Source organism: Ursus maritimus, unplaced genomic scaffold (genome assembly GCF_017311325.1).
Source record: "Ursus maritimus isolate PB19 unplaced genomic scaffold, ASM1731132v1 scaffold_5, whole genome shotgun sequence".
Classification (NCBI taxonomy): domain Eukaryota; kingdom Metazoa; phylum Chordata; class Mammalia; order Carnivora; family Ursidae; genus Ursus; species Ursus maritimus.
The window spans coordinates 10,502,711-10,522,351 of NW_024426663.1; the positions used below are offsets into that span (position 1 = coordinate 10,502,711).

Genomic DNA, 19,641 nt, shown 5'->3' on the forward strand with positions numbered 1-19,641 from the left:
CAAATTATCATGACTTTAAAGTTTGATTTGGTGTTGGTCCCAGAATTTGAAAATCCACCTGCCCAAACTTCCCAAAACATAGAATGTAAGCTTTCTAATATTACTTCTCATTCAATGACCATACCCTCACTCTCCCCTGTGGGCCTCTGCTTTTGTGTCCTTATCTAAAATGTGTTTCTGAGGATTTTTCTTCAATCTTCTTTTTCTCCTTCTCCTTCTTCTTTATTTCCGTGCTTGAAATTTTATTTGTCCTCGAGAAAGCAAGGCCCGCAGGTCCCGCCTCCTGCAGAAAATGACAATGCCCTCACTGCTTCCTGTTGTAGTTGGTGGGGAGCTTCATACGCTAGGGGAAGGCCAGGAAGGACTTGAGCTTGGGCCCGGGGCTGAGGCACGCCACACAGGCAGAGAGCAGGGGGAAGGAGTCCAGGCAGCCGGGGGCCATGACCTGGTGAATCAGCAGCCAGTTCAGCAAGGTGTAGTCCAAGAAGGAGACCGAGCTGCCTACGATTAAGACCTGCCCCTCCCGGTCTAGGACAGCAGGATCTCAAAAGGCTTCAGGTGCCCCGGTCGTGCTTTCATATACCCCTCCTTGCCTGCCTTGTGGTTGACGTAGGTAAGGATGAGGTATTTGCAGCAGAGATTCTCCACGTGGTCATTCACCACATCCACCAGGGTGGACTCCCACTGGTCCTTCCCATAGAGCCCAAGGGAGTGGCCCAGGTATTGCAGGATGGCACTGAACTGGTACAGGGTAAGGTCTCCGTCCTGGAACTCAGGAAGCTTCCTGGGTGGACAGGAGGCCTTGAGTGTGCCCTGCAGCCAGGTCTCCTTGGTCACCTTGTCTTCCTTCCAGCTCTGGCCCTGGTCAGCCAGCAGCATGCGCATGGCGTCTCGTCGCCCTCGAACAGGCAAGGAGACGGCACTGTAAGGCGCCATGGTTGCAGTGCCCACAGGGCTGGCGGTGGCGGTGGCGGAGCTCTCTTCAGTCTTCTGTCTCTCTCTACACCTCTAGAGATTTTACCTACTCTGATGCTTTGTAAACTGACAGGTGTATGGATACATGGGAATAATAAGTTTAAGGAATCTATTCATAGAAAAAATATGCATATTCATGTCATATTCATAGTATAGGTTCCCTTGAAAACCAGATCAAAAGGGTTTTAATGCAAACAGCGTATTGGACAAATGTTCCTAGAGAGTAGAAATTGAGGAACCAGGGTGCCATAAACTGAATGTCTGTGTCCCTCTAAAATTCGTATGTTGAAACCTAATCCTCAGTGTGACAGTATTTGGAGGTGGGGAATTTGGGAAGTGATTCGTTCATGAGGGTGGAGTCATCATGAACGGGATTAGTGTAGTTATAGAAGAAGAGCCCCAGAATGCTCCCTGACCTTCTACACCATGTGAAGACATGGCAAGAAGATGGCTGTCTTTGACCCAGGAAGCAGGTCCTCAGCAGACACCAAATCTGCTGGTGCTTTATTCTTGGACATCACACCCTCCCGAACTGTGAGAAATAGCCGTTTGCTGTTCATCAGCCACCTAGTCTATTATATTTTGTTACAGTGGATTGAATGGACAAAGACATAGGGAAAGTGTAACAGGAAAGAAGAGAAAGCCTATTTAAAGGAAATGTTTTCAAATTGACAATTTCTGTGGAGACTGAGTGCTCAGTCCCACCTGGACTATCTGAGGAAATTTATCAGAAGGATCTCCAGATTCAAGGAACATAAAGAAGAAGCAATTACCCATCAGACCCTCCCCTCATTGAGAGTTTCGCCATGAGTGATAAACTTGTGGGTTGCACATGTGAACTCTCAGCTAGCTCCCAGAGATGTCCCAAAGCATGTGCCAGAAAAACACTCAAGTAATATGCAAGAAGCAAGTCATGTGTGATACTAGGCACAGTCTGTACAACATTGTTTGCTAAATCAATGACTAGAATGAGTCGTGAGGCAGAGAAGAAATGAGGTAGTGCACAAGGTATTTAATATGGTCCTTCTAGCATACTGCTTGCATAGGCTAGTACCCTTCATTAATTCCAATCCATAACCAAAGGGTGATACTTCATTTATTCAGTGTTTTTCCCCATAGAACAAAATATTAATAATATTTTCAAATATGAACAGTATCTTAAATTGAGGTATTTATTCTTTAAACTTTCTATATTAATGTTTATATTAATTATTCTTTTTTTCTAAAATACTAATCAGACTATACTCATTGGGAGGGTTTCCTCTTACCACTGTCCTGTAGGACCACACTTAGCTTGGGCTAAAGTACAGTCAGATGTACATTTTCAGAATCTACTGAAGCTGACTTATCTGAGACTTAGACATGAATTTTTCCTCTGTCACTTGGTCCTAGGGAACCTCCTTAGAGGCCGTAGATGTGAGCTGAGGGATAAACGATAGTTCAACAGAAGTAATTGATATAGAATTCTGCACTACCTACTTGTATAACTCATGTGTGTACCCTAGACTGACGCAGGCCCTCTCCTGGGTCATTCAGGGAGTTCAGATAGTATCCCGGTGCCTTATAACAGGTGGAAGGGAAATAGCAATTTTAAGGACAATAGGATGGAATGACTATTGTTAAGCACCATAACTGATGCTCTAGACAAATATAATAAATGGCTACAGCTAATTAATAGGCAATTGGAAAGACAGAGAAAGGGACTCCCAGGAGTTCATACGGATCTATTCTTCCTCTGAGGATGGAGAAAAGAAAAAGCTGAGGACTAGGTCCAAAACTTAATCATCTGAGCAATTCAGCCTCAAAGAAGCTAAAACCCTCAACTAAGGAAGCTTGTTTTATCAAAAGCAGGGGCTTGTTTGGGAAAAAAAATCAGGGACCTCCCCAAATATTGCATTTGTAGCTTTTAAAGTGTTCAATAGCAACATAGGCAAATGACTATTGACTTGGACAGCACGGTTCAAGGCCACCCTACTTTAATAGTTTGTGGGAGAATTTTCACAGTCAATAATCAGGTTATGTCTATGGAGGAAGGAGCTCCGGGCTACAGACCAAAAGGCCCGGTTTAACCCTGACTCTCTTATTTATTTGCTCTGAAATCTCTAATTTTCAAATTATCTGTTAACTGGAAAGAGTAATACTATCCTCATGGAGTTTGACACTTAGATATGCTAAGATTATGACTGATAAGAAATAATTCAAGTGGTGAGGATTTGTGATATACTATACACTGAAGGTACTTGATATTGGAAATACTATAAAAAACTATTTTCTTATAACAAATAAATTACACAAACCTTAACATATATATTAACATATGTTTATGACAAAATATAGAACCCTTGATTTTCCATGATAATTTTACCATGTGTTCATATCATTAAATAATATATAGTTTATAATGCATGGTTTAAACTAAATAAAAGTAGAATCATACTTGATGTATCATCTTACCACTGGATTTTTCTTCTTAGTACATGTAGGGCCTGTACTGATGTCGATGCATATAGCACTCTGATTCATTTTCACCACTATTTGGTATTCTGTTGTGTGAATGTAAATTTTAAAATTCTGTCTGTTGAAAGAATCATTTTCAGACAGCGTCCTGCCTCCAGCTTTCCAGATGCAAAGCCGAGGCTTCTCTGCATGTGTCAAGATGTACTCCACGTGCGCACCTGTATGTCTCAACTCAAAAAGTTCTGTTAATTACAGGCTGATCCTCCAGGTAAGCATTTTCCTTACAACCAACATTTAATTCCATTTCACTCCAGAGGAAACAGGGTATTTCAAAGAGAAAATGCACTCAGGGTGACTAGGACCCTGACTGTATTAAATGATAGCTATTACAGATCTCAGTGCAGTTTTCCATTACTCTTGGCTTATCAACCCTTCAGGAACTTGCATCTTTTTGTTTCTTGAATCACGTTTCTTGACACTCAAATTTTATGAACCAAACCATATGTTCTAGCGACACTAAATTTTTTTTTAGCACCATCCTTTTCCTATTTCCTCTGGCCACCTCCTTTCAGCTAGAACACCCTTCTAGACACCCACTACATATTAGCTGGCTCGCATCAATTGATCATTTGGGTCCCAGCTCAAACATCAATTCATATTTCCCATATCAAAGCATTGTCCAAACTTTATTATTATTACTTATTTAATATTCTCTCTACTTTGCAAAACCCTCGACAGCTTGGGGACAGAGGTTGCATTGTATCAGTTCTGTTGGGTCTAGAGCGCATTCATAGTACCCAACACCTAGCAGGTCTGTGATGCCTTTAGTGGGATGAATTATTTAACGACTATATGCAGTTGATTCTAAGGCACACATATTTTAATATTCTAACAAGTCTAAAGTCGTTTTTTGTGTTTATAGATCAATTGGAAGATTTGTTTTGTTTTAATTTCACATAAAATAACAGAGTCTTACAATTGAGGTATTTGATTTTACAAAAAGATGGTACTTAATGATGAAAATTTTTGGAGTTTGAAATTATCTTCTCAATATAGTGTCTGACATTTAATAAATGATAAGTGTACCAGTGATGTGCAAATGAGTTACTTATTAGCCATCAGTTAGTGTTGACCAGATCCTCTCTGACTCATTCGTATTCTCAAGAGAAGCTGCTTAACTATTTCCTTCATGCTGCATTAGCTTGTCCCTATTCCACAAATTGCTACAACCCCAAATGCTCATCAGCAGGATCTCAAAATATCTTGGTGATAAGCATAACGGATTAATATCACCAGGTTGTCCACAAAGAACAGCTCTCCAGCTTGAGAAAGAAACATAAGTTAGCTCTAGCCAGGCAAGAAGTACATTCTTTAGAGAACTTAACCCTAAAAAGGTAAAATGTGCTTCCATATATAATCAAAAATAGAAACCCTACTGTGTAGTAAAATAATTGTAAGAAAGTAAAATAAGTCTCTAAGATGGATTTATACATTTTTAAAATCAATTATCAAATTCTTAAAAAAAGCAACTGTGTCCCATCAGGGTGGCTATCTTCCTGTTGAGTAATCTAGCATTGGCCAAAGCCCTCAGGCCACAAACACCTGCCCTTTGCGTCTGAAAGGACAGAAGATGCTCCGCCATTTATTTAAATCTAAACCCCTTTATTTGCAATTATGAGTAAACCAAACCAAACCAAAACAAAACAAAAACCCTTAGCAACCACCTGCAAGTGACACAGAATGCCTATCTTTTCATCGGAAGGGGCGGTGTTGTGGACTCCTTTGGAGGCACAAAACCGGTCAGGCCACACTGACCTTGTAGCTGTGCCAGGACACAGGCGCCCCTGGCAATGCCTTGTTCTATGCCCAGCCCTCCAGGGCTCAGTGGGCAGGAAGTGCCGATCTTCCTGTTCTGAGCTGTGGCTGCCAGGCAAGGGCTCCCTTCCGCTGGCCTCCAGACCTTCCTGAACACTCACACACCAGGTGTTGAGCCCTACCTCTGGCTCTAAGAAGAGAGTCTGGCCCCGGGGACATTGACTCCCACTCTCTTCTGTCCTCTGCCCCTGCAATGAGCACACCTCCCTGAGGAGGCTTCCTTGGGATTTTCAGGATGATCGTCAGGATGCGGGATATATCTCGGTCTCTGGGTCCAGTTTAGACCGGATCTATGCTGCTTGAATCCCAGTGCCCTGTATCAAATGTTCACACTCCTAGACGCTTGACAGTAGGGGCAGTAATGTGACAAAAACAATAAAATACTCATTTCTGACTCAGGGAGAAAGTGGAAGTCATGAGGATTAGCCTTGTTTTGAAATCCTGCTCCAAAGGATGGACATTCAAATGAATTTTGACGCTAAAATAAACTTTATGCATCCACGTAGTGGAAATTCCCACCCCTTCCCGTCTCACTCAGACATAGAGCCGGTCCCAACAGTGGCCCTGCGTGACCCGCAGCACTGAGCCACTCACATGCTACTACTGCCCCCCTTCACGCACTCCAGCCACAGTGGCTTCCTCGCTATTTTCCTGACATATCATTTATGTTTCTGCCTCAGAGCCTTTGTCCTACTGAACCCTCTTCCTAGTGTTCCCTCCACCCCTGGATACCTCCATGGCTCACTTCCTCTTCATCTTCTATTCTCTTCCCCAAAGCCACATTCTCAGTGAGCCTTTCCTTAACTACATTATATTAAATGTATACCTATCTCCCTTTCTATCTTTAGTTTTGACCCCCAACACTCATCACTATCTGATATCTATATGTTACTTACTTTTTACTGTCTACTTGCCTTTAGTAGAATATTAGCTTTGAAAAGGCAGGGAGTCTTGCTTCTGTTATTCACGTCTCTATTCTCAGCATTTAAAACTGCCACATAGCAGGTGCTCGAAAAATAGTTTTTGAGGGAAAGAAACATTTTTAAAATATTTGAAGATTTAGAGTTATCGTGATATTCAGGTCCATAATTTTGATTGCTGAACAAGAGACTGAAGTGGGAAAATATCCTATGTCTAATTCAACAAACCCATTATTTGTGACTAAAATTCATGACTTCATATATAGGAATTCAGTGTAACATTGGATATTAATTTTTAAAAAGCATCTAAAGCTGCAAATTTTAAAATGTTGAGCTCACCCTTCATATTTTCCTAAATTTCTCATAATGATAAATTAATCCAAGTTATCATTCATTCACTTGTTCACTCTTAGTATGGGGTTGTCAAGTGCCTCCTCTCGGCCAAACATTTTCAACAGCCTCATAGCACACTAGTAAATTTGGCTCATCATAGGACACTTCATCAAACGAAACAACAACAAACAGTAGATAGAGACCTTCTCAGATGTAGAACTTCGCTATGCAAATAAGACAAAATAAAGTTACTCACCTTAGCAGCAATTTCTTCATTCATAATATCAGATACGCACTTCTCAGGGTCTCTAACACATAGGAGTCTTCTAACTTTTTTAAATGGGCCTTCTAGGGGCTCCTGGGTGGCTCAGTCGGTTAAGCGTCTGCCTTCAGCTCAGGTCATGATCTCGGGGTCCTGGGATGGAGCCCCACGTCAGGCTCCCAGCTCAGCAGGGAATCTGCTTCTCCCTCTCCCTCTGCCCTCCCCGACTCGTGCACTCTATCTTACTTTCTCTCTCTCTCAAATAAATAAAATCTAACAAAATTAAAAAAGAATAAAAATAAATAAGTACATACATAAGTAGGCCTTCTGTGCTTCTCAGATTGGGGAACAGTGTGCATTTCACACCCCCTTGTAGATGTATAAAAACCTGGGCCCACACTGATGGTTTTGGTTATGTTTCTTTTCTAATTTCAATTTTGTTATTCTGAATTTTAAGTTTCACTAGGAAAAGATCTTCATATGTTTTCAGCAAATATCAGATCCAGTTATGAACATAATTTTCATGGTCCAATTGAGTTTAAGTTGGTGTGTATCTTAGGGAAAACTAAAATAAGAGGAAGACATGAAAACTTTTTTTTTTTTTTCATTTCTTTTTCCCACCAAGAAACCTCCTTTCTTAACACAACGGTTAGTTTCAGGGAGGTTCCAGTAGGTTTTGAGGGAGGCTCTGCCAATTTCAGGTGAGTGGAGAAGAGTTTAAATTTAAACAGGGCGCCTGGGTGCCTCAGTCAGTTGAGCATCTGACTCTTGGTTTCAGCTCAGGTCATGATCTCAGGGTCCTGTGATCAAGCCCCATGTGTGGCTCTGAACTCAGCAGGGAGACTGCTGGAAAGTCCCTCTCCCTCTGTCCCTCCCCCTGTGTGCACCTCCACCCCCCTCTCAATTAAATAACTATTTTTAAAAAGTGAAAAATAAAAATAAATTTAATCAAGCTTGTTTAGCCATCCCTGGCTCGATGCCAGGTAGTTCTGTGACTCATTAAAAATCACAGTAGGGTAGGAGTGGATTTTACTACACTAGATAAGTCTTAGGCAAGCGTATCTATATAGAAGATATATTTGTTTCACCAATTTACAAAACTCCTTAAAATGTTAAGCAGCATACAATTTCATTGAGACTTTTACTCGGGAGTAATACATTTAAAGGTACTTAACCAAATCAGTTCTTCAAGCTTGCTTTGCCATTTGCACATAGAACTCATTCATAGTAAGGCGACTGTACAGTGATTACATAAAATGTAAAACCTTCCATTTAGATAGATAGATAGATGGAATTTTAATTACTTCCAGCTAGATCGAGATGCTGTTTCAGTTCAGGGAGTTGAGAAGTCGGTGGGAAGCTATTTATGTTCTCCAGAACATACCATACAGTCGTGTTTTTCTATTATCTATTGCTCTTAGAAGGCAATTAGTTCCAGGAGCTATGTAGTTTATTGAAAAAAATTAAAATGCACCCACCTAGTCCTAATTAAGATTAAGAGAATTCTTTGTCATGTTGAGTGTATTTAGGCATAAAATTACAATCATTTTGACATTAAATTCTCATTACTGTATTTCCCCAGAGTGATTTTTTTAACAGATATTTGTTGAAATGCTGACTGATCACACTCTTCCTCTAAATGCCATTCTTTTGCCTACTTTTTCTTATTACCTCTGCTTTCATTTCTCCCAACACCAACACGCAACCTCTTCTCTGTGATGAACTTTGAAATTCATGCAAGAAGGAAGTGAAAACAAAAAGAAGCACACACACCGTATCTCCCTACTGGTATATGGAAGATGAAAAGCTAAGACCAAAAACCTGTTGGTAAACTCATCCTCAGACTACCCGGGTTTGTGAGAGCCCCGCCCCGCCCCGGAGTCAGGGGGCCCTGCACCGCGGCCCGCTGCGGAGGCCGGAGGCCGGAGGCCAGCGGTTAGTCCGCAGCTGCTCTGCGAGGCGCCCCCGCAGCGGGAACGCGTGAAAAGAACTCAGTGGGAGGGACCCGGCCAGCCTCAGACCTGCAGTTCAGGAGCCCGCGGAGCCTCTCACTGGCTCAGGAGGCCTCCGGCGCGGCTGGGGCCAGCTCCCTAACAGTGTCCTAAGAACTTGCTCCTGGCTGCTGGACACAATTGCTCCTGAACTCTTCCGCCCTTTGCTCTCCGGAAAAGCTGACCCGCACAACCCCGGACCGCGGAGCCAGAAAGGAGGCATGCTAGCTCCATTGTCTCTTTTAAAAGTCCCCTCTGAAGGAAGTCAGTCCGCAATATGATTGTAGCTCCCTCTAGGACTGTACCGCAAGGTCAGCCCCTGCAAACAAGTCCTGCTCTGGAGACCGGAGAAAAAGATAAGAATATTTGACTTCCAGCCTCCCGGCGATTTTCATTAAAAGATAAATCTACCTCAATCTATTTTGAGCCTGGGTTTTTATAACACAGTAATAAAAGGGGCAGTGTGAAAAAGACTTTATTTCATCTACCACATTTTTCCTACTGCTCGTTCTCAGCCTCTAAATGCATTTAGCAAGTCTAAAGGCAACTGGAAGTGTGTAGCATGGGGTAGCTTTGCAACCAGATGAAATATTGCTCAGTCAAGTTAGAAAATTCAAGATCAGACTCTCCCAGAGAGCGTCTTTGCTCATTTCTGAGAAGACGGCAAAAGTCACCTTATTCTCCGTCTGAGTCTCTTCATGTGAAGTGACAACGAGATCAAGAGCAGCCTTGTGTGGAAACACAGTAAGCCGCAGAATGTCACCTACTGTTTCACAGCTATGCTTCAGTGTCCCGGAGAAGCGGAGAGATCGCGAGTCGGTGATTCAGTGAGGAGAAGCCGCCTTCCGGACGCAGAGTGTCCCTGAGCACACTGTTCAGTAATGCTCTAGGGATGGATGAGTTCTCGAAGGAGGTCCTTCCTCTACCTTGAGTTAGGTCTGAAAGGAGATAATCACAGGGGAAGGGTGTGATTCTGAAGGGATAATCAATGGGCCACATAGATAAGAGAATATTATGAAAAACTATATACCAACAAATTGGACACTCTGGAAGAAATGGATATACTCTTACAAACATATAAGCTACTGAACCTGAAACAAGGAAAAATAGAAAATTTGAACAGATTGATAACCAACAAAGAAATTGAATCAGTAATCAAAAATCTCCCAAGAAAGTCCAGGGCTGAGTGGTTTCATAGGCGAATTCTACCAAACATTTAAAGAAGAGTTAATAGCTATTCTTCTCAAATTATTCCAAAAAATAGAAAAGGAAGGAAAAAGTCATATTCATTCTATGAGGCCAGCATTACCCTGATACCAAAACTGGATGACTCCACTAAAAAAGAGAACTACAGGCCAAGATCCCTGATGAACATGGATGCAAAAATTCTCAATAAAATATTAGCAAACTGAATCCAACAATACATTAAAAGAATCATTCACCACAATCAAGTGGGATTTGTTCCTGGGTGCCAAGTGTTGTTCAATATTTGCAAATCAATCAGCATCATACACCATATTAATAAAAGAAAAGAACCTTTGATCATTTCAATGGATGCAGAAAAATCACTTCACAAAGTACAACATTCACTTATACAACATGTCAGCAAAGTAGGTTTAGAGGGAATGTATCTCAATATAATAAAGGCTATATATGGAAAACCCAGAGCTAATACCATCTTCAATGGGGAAAAACAGAGCTTTTCCTCTGTGGTCAGGAAGAAGGCAGTGATGTCTGCTCTCACCACTGCTACTCAACACAGTACTGGAAGTCTTAGCCATAACAATCAGACAGCATGAAAAATCAGCAAGGAAGAACTCAAATTTTCACTATTTGCAGATGACATGAGGCTCTATATAGAAAACCCTAAAGATATACCAAAAAAAACCTGCTAGAACTGATGAATGAATTCAGTAAAGTCAGAGGACACTATATCAATGTACAGAAATCTGTTGCATTTCTATATGCCAATAATGAAGCAACGGCAAGAGAAAATAAGGAATCAATTCCATTTATACTTGCACCAGAAATAATAAGATACATGTAAATAAACCTAACCAAAGAGGTGAAAGAGCTGTACTCTGAACATAAAATACTGAAAAAAGAAATTGAAGATGACACAAAGAAATGGAAAGACATTCTATGCTCAGGGATTTGAAGAACAAATTTTGTTAAAAATATCTATACTGGGGTGCCTGGGTAGCGCAGTCATTAAGCGTCTGCCTTCGGCTCAGGGCATGATCCCGGTATTCCAGGATCGAGTCCCACATCGGGCTCCTCTGCTGGGAGCCTGCTTCTTCCTCTCCCACTCCCCTGCTGTGTTCCCTCTCTCGCTGGCTGTCTCTCTGTCACATAAATAAATAAAATCTCAAAAAAAAAAAAAATATCTATACTACCCAAAGCAACCTACACATTTAATGCAATCGTATCAAAATACCACCAGCATTTTTCACAGAGCTAGAACAAACACTCCTAACATTTGTATGGAGACCCCAAAAGACCTCGAATAGTCAAAGCAAACTTGAAAAAGAAAAGCAAAGCTGGAGGCATCACAGTTCCAGACTTTAAGTTATATCACAAAGCTGTAGTGATCAAGACAGTATCCTACTGGCACAAAAGTGGACACATAGATCAATAGAACAGAATAGAAAACCCAGACATGGACCCACAATTATATGGTCAACTAATCTTTGACAAAGCAGGAAAGAATATCCAATGGGAAAAAGACAGTATCTTCAACAAATGGTGTTTGGAAAACTGGACAGCAACATGGGAATATGAAACTAGACCACTTTCTTAAAACATACACAAAAAAAATTCAAAATGGATTAAAGACCTAAATGTGAGACCCGAAACCACAATATCCTATACATGAACACAGACAGTAACCTCTTTGACATTAGCGGTAGCAATTTCTTTCTAGATGTGTCTCCTGAGGCAAAAATAAACTACTGGGACTTCACCAAAATAAAAAAAACTTCTGTTCAGTGAAGGAAACAATCAATAAAACTAAAAGGAAACCTACAGAATGGGAGAGGATATTTGCAAATGACATACTGGATAAAGGGTTAGTATCCAACATATATAAAGAACTTATAAAACTCAACACCCCAAAAATGAATAATCTAATTAAAATTGAACAGAAGATATGAATAGACATTTTCCCAAAGAAGACATACAGGTGGCCAACAGACACATAAAGAGTGGCTCAACCCCACACATCATCAGGGATATATAAATCAAACTACAATGAGATATCACCTTGCACCTTTCAGAATGGCTTAAAACAACAACATGAGAAACAAAACTTGTTGGTGAGGCTATGGAGAAAGGGGAACCCTCTTGCATTGTGGGTGGGAATGCAAACTGCTGCAGTCGCTATGGAAAACAGTATGGAGGTTCCTCAAAAAGTTAAAAATAGAACTATCCTATAATCTAGCAATTGCACTACTAGGTATCTACCCAAAGAATTCAAAAACACTAATTCAAAGGGATACATGCATCCCAATAGACATAGTAGTATTATCTACAATAGCCAAATTATGGAAACAGCCCAAATGTCCATTGACTGATGAATAGATACAGAAGTTGTGGTGTATATACACAATGGAATACTACTCAGCCATAAAAAAGAATGGAATCTTATCATTTGCAACAACATAGATGGATCTATATTGCAACAACATAGATGCAACAACAAAGATGGGTTATGCTAAGTGAAATAAGTCAGTCAGAGAAAGACAAATAACATATGGTTTCTTTCATATGTGGAATTTAAGAAAAAAAAACCAAACAAGCAAAGGGAAAACAAGAGAGGAAGGCAAAAGAAACAAACTCCTAACTATGGAGAACAAACTGATGGTTACTAGAGGGGAGGTGGGTGGGAGAAAGAGAAAGGTGATGGGATTAAGGACGGCACTTGTTATGAGCACCAGGTGTTGTATGGACGTGTTGAATCACTATATTGTACACCTGAAATTAATATTACACTGCATGTTAAATAACTGGAATTTAAATAAAAACTTAAAAAATTAATTTGCAGAAATCTACCTCTGCATGATGAAGATGCTTGAAATGAGAGGATATTACTCATTTTTTTTTTCCAAATCTTAATCGATTTTAGACTTGCTGAATATCACCCACATGGAGATGCACTGTGCAAGGCACTGAATGCAGGTGAGCTACAGGCCCAGCTCTCCTCCCTCCATTGCTCTCCCCTCTGCAGTCACCTCCTCTACCCCAACCGCTGCAGTGGCCTCTTTACACCAGCATCATTCAGCTGAGCTTTCAGCCCAGACTTAGCCCCTGCCTCCAGATTCAGATAGACAGCTGCTTATTGGTGAGTTTAACATACTTAAAGCTAAACATTTTCACCCATTTCTACCCATTTTCCTCTTCTGATGTTTTCTATCTTAACAAATGGTGTCATCATCCACCCAGTTACTAGAGGCCAAAATGTATTCATCTATTTTCCTCAGTCCCTACAAATAATCAAATGTCATTAGTCATAATGCTGAATATCTCTTGAATACAGAGATTTCTCTCCAATTCCTTTGCCACTGTAATAGTCTGAGGTACTACAATACCACTAAAAGTTCCTTTGCACTGGTCTCCCTGCCGCTACTTGCTCCATCTGCACACAGAAGATGATTCAAAGGCAGAGCCAATTATACACCCCTTCTTCGTAATGACATCGTAATGCCATCAACCTTCTGACAAATTCAAGACTCCTTAACTTCCTTTGCAAAACCCTACATTACCAAACCCAGAGTAACTTTCCCATCTCCCTTAGAAATCCATGCACCAATCTCTAAGATTTATTCCTAAACAGAGCCAAACTGACTCTCAATTCCTCATACTGTTTATTCTCTTTCTACACATCAACCCCCGTCCGTTCGATTTGACATACTCTTGTTCATCACTTAACACTCAGTTTAAATATGACTCTCATTTCCATCTCCTATAATACTTAAAACTCTGTTTAAATATCACTCTCACTTTCCATCTTCTATAATACATAATAAACCTGTAGGGGTTTTTTGGTGGGTTTTTTTTTTTTTTTTTGAGCTAATGATAGGCAATTAACACAACCCCTCCCCTTTTTTCTGTGAAAACCATACCCAAATAAAACTTTTAAATCATCCCTAAGTTATTTTTGAAGATAATAGGAAGAATATAATTTCTTCCATTTACAGAAAGCTTACTCTGTGCCACGTATACTGCCAAGTGCTTACATAAACAACTTTATTTAGCCATTAGTTGTCTTTAGTGTTAATATCATCTCATTTTACTGATGAGGACTCTTAGGCTACATTAGTGACGAGTGAAGCTGGAACTCAAAGACAGGAAACCTCACTTCTGAGCTTACATGAGCTCACGAGCTAGCTGTGCTTACTCAGACAGGCCTTATTACAAAATAGCCCAAAGGAAGGACAGTAGCTGGGGCTGCAAAAGGCACACGTCACTCAGAGAGACAAAGGATTGTATGAGGTTGAGAGTCAGCAAAAAATCGGAGATGATGATGATAAAGAAGGAACACTGCTAACCAGGTTATGAGGAACTCAGCCTGGGTCCTGATCCCTGTGGTGGCCCTGGCTTTCCATTCCAACCTTTAGATGTCCTGGGACTGAGACTGGTTATAATGGTACAGATTCCTTTTGCCATGGGACTTGAGCAATTTCTTAGGGGGACTGTCCACATCTGAGGGACATTGCTTATGTGGCTAGAGCCAGACTCCCCACAGACACCAGTGGGTCCACTCACCCTAACCTCCATCTTGACACTCACTTTCAATCAGAAGATGGACTTCTTTGAACCACCTCTCCCCCCAAAAAACAAAATAAAGTATGAAAGAAACATAAAGGCATCAATAACAGCTGGCCAAGCCAGAATTACTGACAATTCCAGGCAAACATATCTCCCAAAGGCACTGACCAATTTAGATACATTAATGATGCATATATATGGCCCAGGCATGTAGCTCACTCTGGACAGATTGACCACTAATGACAGACTGACAACATAAGCATACCAACTGCTTTGGACATACTGACTTTTTTTTTTCCCTCATAATATCTGCTCTTGAGGCATAAAATGTTTAGCCATCAAGGATATGCTGAACTTCATAGATAGATTCACAGTTTCAGATCTACCAACTACTTGGGACTAATATATACTGCCTGCTTGAGCCTGGTGCCTAGATTGACACCATCTGCTGTGCCCCAGCTGTCCATGGACAAAGTTCAGGAGGAGCTTAGGTCATTTAGAATATCTAGGAGGCAATGGCATACCTTCATTTTCCCCAAGTTAAACAGTTGTGGTTTTTATTGAACATTTGAGCCACTGACTCCACTACCTTTTATTAATCTCAGGAAACCTATGCCTATTACCTCTCAAATATAAGCACGTATGTACATAATCACTTCTGAACTCAGTCTGTGAATTTCTATACTGTTAAACACACCACCCATTTTGAACTTTATCTAATATTTAAAGGGTGTATAAAAGTTGGCTGCCCCTCTGGATATACAAGGATATTCCTTTGAAAGCAAATGCTTATATCTTCCAAAACCCAAATATCATGAATGGATATGTTATGTTTTAAATAACCAGACTCATAAAGTCTTATACCTCCTGAAGATTATTAATAGTGTTAAAATTAAAATAGCGTGTATTCATAGTTTGTTAATAATTATTAGGATTTGCTGAAACAGTATAATTTACGCTGGAAACAGGTATTTATTTGCTAAAGCTGGCAAGTCACACTGTATGCCTAGGTCTTCATGTTTTGTCAGGTAAAAAATAGACAAAAACATTTGTTAAGTGAATGAATCAAGCAACAGTTCTAATCTCAAGAAGTTTCTACACCAAGTAGGAATAGGAAAGAATGGAAATACAAGATAAGTGCCATAGTAGTGACACTAATATGTTAGAGAAACGACAATACTGACAGAAGTCTTATTGCAGATAAGAATGAATTTTAAGTCACATAACCTGATTTCAAAACCCTGCTCTGTTACCAACTAATTAGGTGACTTTGGGCCTTTCTCTCTTTGAGCCTTAGATTTCACGTATGTGAGATGGGTATAATCGAAGCCCATGACTTGCCATTCACATTGCTACATTAACAACTAAAATAAGATTGGAGGGCTAGGGGGGAATTATGAAAGAGTTTGAAGAAAAACTGGGCTTTAAGGTGAGATTTTAAGAACGGTTACAATTTCAGATAAATGAAGAAAAAGGAAATGACTCTTGATTCTAGCTGTAGTGAAGAAAACAGTAGAGACGAAAAGTGCTTACGTGGAGGAAACAAGGAGAGTAGCATAGGAAAAGACAATCGCACCTTTGAATAAATCAACAGTGAGGATTTGACTATATTGCATATGGGGGTGAGTCAAGGATAAGTGCCCTGTTTCTGGTTTGGAAACAAGATGAAGGATAATCCAATTCATCAAGGCAAAGAAAATGAGAAAAGGATCAGATTGGAAGAGTAGTAAATCAAGAGTTCTGTGCATGATAAGTTGAATTGCTATAGCTTTTTGACATTAACATGAAGCTATTAAGGAATCTGTTGAGTATATTGAATGCATTGATCTGGAGCTAAGAGGTGATTGGTATTCAAGAGGAGAATATGGAAGGAAATGCACCAAGAAAGGGATATTCCACAAGCCCTGCATAATCAGAAAGTTCTGGATGCCAGAAATACTACACAGGATGCATACAGGAGTTCATGGATGGGGAGCTGACCTTGGAACTAGAACCATAAGAGAGGTCTGCCGCTGAAGAAATGGGTTAAAACTTTTTCAACTTGGTTGTAATATTTGAAGCCCTAGGAGCATATGAAAACAATGGGGGAGAAATTATATAGAAAGACAATGGAAACTTGGCAGAGGGCCTCATTTATGTAGCAGAAGGGAGAAGAGGAGCTGAAACAGGAAATGAAGAAAGCATGAGTCAGTGGGAGAAAACACTAAGTACAACTTCACAGGAATTGAAGGAAGAAAGTTTGAAGAAAGGGCCTGTGAACAGTTCTAAGAGACACCAAGGAGAAGAGACATGCCCCCAGGAGACTGGCAATTTTACCACAATTGAAGGTAGTGATGGAGGCTACAGTCAATTTGCCAGGAATCCGTAAAATCCTTAGATATTTCTCAAAATATTCACTGGTTGTTTACTGAAGAATCCAAAATTTTTCTAAAAATCAATATTTCTTTGTTTCTAGATTCAACATGAGAATATCAGACAAAATATTTTCTTTTTATTTTTGCCACTACAATGTACATATGTAAATGTGTTATAAATCTATATGATGTCCGTAATTGACGTTAACAATTCTCTGAATTACATCAAGATTAGTATCTCCATTTCCAGCTGAATATTCTAAGGCTAAAGGGACATCAAGTGACTCGTCCTATTTGTTCCAGTAAATCAGAGACAAAACGGGTCTATCATTTTACATGAATAGCACTTGGAATGTTTTCCAGTTTGCCTAAAAGAAGAGTTTCATTTTCAGAGCATTTTTCCACAATTTATTTTTAAATAATTTATAGCAAAGAAAAACTGTGATTTGTTAAGTGTAACCACATGTAAAAAGTTGCTTCCCAAGTTACAAAAAGCATTCTTCTCTCCCTTAAATCAATGCTGACATAAGATTCAGAGACAAAGTTCCCTTTTTGTATTCTGGTACTATGCAGCTCAAAAAAAAACTCTTTCTCATTCAGCTCTCCTATATGAGTATTATATTTACAACCATGTACATACATAAACATACATATATATATATATAAAGATGTATATATATACATGGTTTTTTATATATACATGCATATATGTATAAATATGTATACATGTTTATATAGGTGTGTTTATGTGTGTGTGTGTATATAATATAATATTATATATATATATATATATAATTACATGCAAGCAGAGGTTTTTAAAAAAAATAATTTAAGCCATAGGGTAGAGTTGTGGCAGGGAAAAGCCTGTACTCCATTACCCAGGCCACTACATCTAAAAAAAAAATAATAATAATAACAAAGGTAAGAATGCAAAAAGAAAATATGTCATATGAGTTGACCTAATTTCCTCATTTCCATGCTTATCTCTGAATAAATTTTGCCTAATTAAAAACAAAAACAAAAAAGTGGATTTTGTTCCACCCTGGGAATTTTTGCAGTATTTTATTTTTTAAATTAATTTATTAATAATTTTTATTATGTTGTGTTAGTCACCATACAGTACATCCTTAGTTTTTGATGGAGTGTTCCATGATTCATTGTTTGTGTATAACACCCAGTGCACCATGCAATACGTGCCCTCCTTACTACCCATCACCAGCCTATCCCATTCCCCCACCCCCCTCCCCTCTGAAGCCCTCAGTTTGTTTCCCAGAGTCCATAGTCTCTCATGGTTCATTCCCCCTTCTGTTTACCCCCCGCTTCATTCTTCCCTTCCTTTTCCTACCGATCTTCCTGCTATTTCTTATGTTCCATAAATGAGTGAAACCATATGATAATTGTCTTTCTCTGCTTGACTTATTTCACTTGGCATTATCTCCTCCAGTCCTGTCCATGTGGCTGCAAATGCTGGGTAATCGTTCTTTCTGATGGCTGAGTAATATTCCATTGTACGAGATGCCCTTCAACAGATGAATGGATTACGTATTTTAGAAGAGCAAAGCTCAGCTTCAAAAGAATTATCTTTGCATTTAGGGAATGTTTCAAACATTAAGCATGCCCATCCTCACACACATTTGTAAGTAACTACCGCAGTCCCCCTTTATCTGTGGTTTCTCTTTCTGCAGTCTCTCTGACCCTGGGTCAACCACCGTGTGAAAGCAGATCATCAGATCAAATAGTAGCCCCAAGCTACGTCACAGTAACTACGTCATTCACCTTGCTTCACCTCATCACTTGTAGTCTCATATCACCACAAGAAGAAGGGTGAGCACGGTACAATATTTTGTGTGAGACAACACGTTCACATAACCTTTATTATAGTATATTGTTGTAATTGTTTTATTACTAGTTATTGCTGTTAATCTCTTACTATGCCTAATTTATAAATTAAACTTTATCATAGGTATGTATATATAGGAAAAAAAACATTGTGTAAGAAGGTTCAGGCATTCACTGGGGGTCTTGGAATGTAAATCCCGCAAATAAGGGGGACTACTCTATCAACTCCTCAGGCTTCATCACCCTTTGGCGTCTACCTTAGCCCACATTGTCACTCTGCGCGCCTCAGGGAACATACAGAAGAGATGCTACTGCAGGAGTGACTTGAAGTGAGAGCCTGTTCATTGCTGTGAGAAGCCAAGCATTTGACTCCTGGCTCTGCAATAATATTTCGTTTGTTAAAAAGAACTTTGCAAATTTTGAGATTAATCAAAAAATATAGTTGTTGTAAAAAAGCAGTACTTTTTCCTTTTTCAAATCTTTATTTAAATTCTAGTGAGTTAACATATAGGGTAATATGGATTTCAGGTGTAGAATTTAGTGATTCATCATTTACATGTAACACCCAGTGTTCAACACACATCACACATTTAGCCCATCTCCCTCCCACCTCCCCTCCAGCAACCCTCAGTTTGTTCTCTATGGTGAAGAGTCTCTTATGGTTTGCTTCCCTCTCTTTTCTTTCCCCCTTGCCCTATGTTCATCTGTTTTGTTTCTTAAATTCCACATATGAGTGAAATCTTGTAGTATTTGTCTTTCTCTGACTGACTTGTTTTGCTTAACGTAATACTCTCTAGCTCCATCCACGTCGTTGCAAATGTCAAGATTTCATTCTTTTGATGGCTGAGTAATATTCTATTTATAGAATA

General features: G+C 39.7%; 2 long non-coding RNA genes and 1 pseudogene across 2 annotated transcripts in view; 1 reads left to right on the plus strand and 2 right to left on the minus strand.

The window, feature by feature from the left end:
• Positions 1 to 221: 221 nt before the first annotated feature.
• On the minus strand, positions 222 to 2,682 carry LOC121100643 (annotated as a pseudogene).
• An 896-nt stretch (positions 2,683 to 3,578) lies between these two features.
• LOC121100687 lies at positions 3,579 to 19,369 on the plus strand. Its single transcript, XR_005832388.1, has 3 exons — positions 3,579 to 3,700; positions 12,937 to 12,989; positions 18,619 to 19,369. It is a non-coding gene; the product is annotated as an uncharacterized LOC121100687 (long non-coding RNA).
• Positions 7,189 to 19,641, minus strand: part of LOC103672223 — a 69,585-nt gene continuing 57,132 nt past the window's right edge. The window contains exon 4 of the long non-coding RNA XR_571133.2: positions 7,189 to 9,751. This is a non-coding gene — a long non-coding RNA (uncharacterized LOC103672223). The remainder of the gene's footprint in view (positions 9,752 to 19,641) is intronic.